The sequence below is a fragment of the Rhinopithecus bieti genome, unplaced genomic scaffold, assembly GCF_001698545.2.
Source record: "Rhinopithecus bieti isolate Rb0 unplaced genomic scaffold, ASM169854v2 scaffold_26061, whole genome shotgun sequence".
Lineage (NCBI taxonomy): Eukaryota > Metazoa > Chordata > Mammalia > Primates > Cercopithecidae > Rhinopithecus > Rhinopithecus bieti.
This window is the reverse complement of record NW_016811928.1, coordinates 674,942-678,265: the sequence shown is the minus strand read 5'-3', so window position 1 is coordinate 678,265 and position 3,324 is coordinate 674,942. Positions and strand designations below refer to the sequence as shown.

The window sequence follows — 3,324 nt, the reverse complement described above, 5'->3', positions numbered from 1 at the left end:
TAACTGTATTTGTATAGTTTTGTAGATTATAAAGTATTTGCAGATATGTTAGATTATTTTATCAAAACAATAACCTGGGGATATCGATAGAGCTCTTTCCATTAATCCCATTTGTTGATTAAAAAATTAAATTTCAGAAAATTGAGTAATTTTCTAGGGTCATGTTGTTGGTAAGTGAGAGAATAGAAACTTGAACCTGTGTCTTGTGACTGTAAATCATGGTAATCCATGTTCTTTTTAAAATATACAAGGGATTAACATATTTAACTCGAAAGGTCTCTCAGAATTTTTGCTTTAGTATTTTAGTCAGAGACCCTTTAAAATCTCGTTTATTCTCTGTGTTTATAGTCTTCTGATTTTTTTCTGCATATCTATCTACTAGAAAGAGAATTGATTATTTCTCAAAACTGTCTGCTTAAGGTTTGGCCCAGGCTGGTATTTTATTCAAGAAAAAAAAGTCTTGAAGTTTTAGAATTGTACAAAACACTTAAAAAACACCAAAATGTTTATTTGCTTCCTAGTTGGAAGTTTTGTCATTTTCAGGTTATGAAAGAACTCACATGGAATGCGTTTTTAGTGCTTTAATCCCTTCCTTTCTCCCTCTCTTCCTCCCTTTTTTAGGACTATTGATCCATTTTGAATTATCTGGTACTTGCTGTACCTAAAGTATGGATCTAATATTTTGTTTTAGATGGTTATTCAGGTGTCCCAAGATGTTTATAAAATAGTTTACCTTTCTGCACTGATTTGGGATGACATCTTTATTGTAAACAAAATTTCTGTTTATATTAGACATACTTTTGGATTTGTTATAATATTTTATTAGTCTATTGGTAATAATGTGATATTAACATACTATTAATTATTAAGAATTTAGAATAAATTTTAATATGTTAGAGCTAATCTGCCTCTATTGCTCTTCTATATCAGGGTTTTCTTGGATATTATTGTATGTATGATTTTTTTCCATACAAATTTTCAATTATCTTGTCTAGTTCTTAAAATGAGAAAAGCAAAATAAAACAAACAAAACAACAAAAAAACACACTGTAATTTTTGGGAGGGTTGTATATAAAATGTATGAGATAATTTCAAACAAATTGGCCTCTTTACAATGTTGGATCTTCTAGTCCAAGGTAGGTTTTCCCATTAATTCAAGTCTTCATTTTTGTCCTACAGTAGCATTTACAATGGTTTCTTCATATGGGTCTTGCATTTTTTTTTGTTTTGGTTGTGCCTCGGTATGTTTTTAACTCTCATTTTCATTCTCTTGTATTTTTCTTGGTTAGTACCTTTTATATAATGTTAACTGTAGTGTTGATGTTGGACATTCTTCTTTGTTTCTTACATCCAGTGTATTCCAAATAAGTATGATGCTAGATCTGGGAATGAGAGAGATATTTTTTCATCATATTGAGGTGTTCATGTGCTTTTATTTTATTGATCTTTTAAAAACCAAAACCATATTAATAAATTTAACTCACAAAAGCTAAGAAAATTGTGTATGGCCAAAACTATAAAAAACTCAAAAGATAAACCAAAATCTGGGAAAATTCCTCATAACTCATACTGTACAAAAGTTCTAATGTAATAAAATCTTCTAGAAATCAATAATTTAAAAGACCAATAATTTTAAAATATAGACAAAAGCTATAGAAAGATAATATACCTTTGTCTCTTAAATACATGAAAAGAGGCACAGTAATACCCTTAATAAGAGAAACATTAATTGAACTATATCATAATACCATCGTTTTTTACTTAAAGATTGGGAAAAGTCAAGAAGTTCAATAAAATTCTTAGGCTGTGGGGAAGTAGAAATTAGTATGACACTATGAAAGGCATTTAGATATATCCATTAAAATTACAAATGCAATACATTCTACTTCATCAGTTTAACTTCTGGTAGTTTTTCCTACATATATACTGCATATGTGCAAAATGGAATATTACCAGGTTATTGATTGCCACATTGTAACAGCAAAAGAGTCAAAACAACCTAAGTGTCTATGTTAAATCACTGGTTAAATAAGTTAAGTACACCTGTGCAACAGAATACTGTGCAACTCTAAAAGACAGGAGAAATCTCTGCACATAGTTAGATGGGAAAATATAAGGTTCAGAGCAGTGTGCTACATTTTGCTTAGAAAGAGGAGAAACGAGAACATATTTCTGTATGTGCTTATATGCTCATTATAAAATTCTGAAGGAATGGCAAGAAATTCACGACAATAATTACATTCATGGGTGGTGGTTGTGGTACTAAACTGAGGAGGGACTGACCTAGGAAAAAAAGTTTCACTGTTTGCTTTTGAAATATACTTTTAAAATTGTTGAGCCATGTTAATGATGTATGCTCTATTTAAAATTATATTTAAAGAGATAAATCTATTTTTGCTACATTTATTTCTCAGAATATAGCTTTAGTAAAGGTTTCCTTTCTTACCTAGGTTGTTCTTAGGCTCTTTTGGCTACATCAAAGATAAAAAGAAAAAAGAAATCAACACGTTATTACTGAAGTTTCTCAGAAGAGGGTAAATGAAGGAAGACATCATAAGGTATTATAGGAAAGTATTCAAGATAGAATTCAGAATTTTTTATTTTAAGATTCTTTGAGAAAAATCTAATTGAATTTGAAATTATTAGATTTTCTCATTGATTTTAATTGAATGTAACATAATTGTTTCTGTACATGTAGGAATTTTAATAAATTCGTAAATAATACATACAGTTTTATTTTATTTCATTTTTTAATCCATCACTTGGTAGTTAATATGCTTTCAGTGGGATTCTTGTTGTGTTTTCCAAAGCAAAGTTCTCATAAAGGCAGAGGAAATCCTCAGGTTTCCCATTCCTACCTTGTAGATTGTGTTCCTCTGGGAGTGAAAGTCCGTGGGCAGAGAATGCCTCCAAAAGACGCAGGGCCTGGGGGAGGACCTTGGGTTCAGCAGCAGTTCTGGGGCTTGTTCTGATGTGCTAATCCTGTGACTGATTCTTGGCTTTGCCCATGGACTTGGCTCCAACTCTTGGCTTAGATCTTGGGCCTTGGCTTGGTTAACTCTGTGACTTCTGGTTCTGAACACTGGCTGTGACCCCAGAATAAATACTTGCAGCAACCTCATTAGAACTTCTGGTCTGCGGTTCGATCCTGGTTTCCTGGCCCTAGGCTGGTTCTCTAAAGCCAGCTCACAGACTGAAGACTTTGTCCAGAGCTGTATGAGAAAGAGTTTTAAGTAAACTCTGATAAGCTATGTAAATGCAAAAGAGTAATAATATTATTTTAATATTACATTAATAATATTATTCGACCTTCTGGCAAAGGCA

General features: G+C 31.6%; 1 long non-coding RNA gene across 1 annotated transcript; it reads right to left on the bottom strand.

The window, feature by feature from the left end:
* Positions 1-1,325: 1,325 nt before the first annotated feature.
* On the bottom strand, positions 1,326-2,944 carry LOC108544311 (uncharacterized). Its single transcript, XR_001889800.1, has 3 exons — positions 2,859-2,944; positions 2,447-2,471; positions 1,326-1,382 (listed from the first exon to the last, which is right to left on the bottom strand). It is a non-coding gene; the product is annotated as an uncharacterized LOC108544311 (long non-coding RNA).
* Between the last annotated feature and the right edge of the window lie 380 nt (positions 2,945-3,324).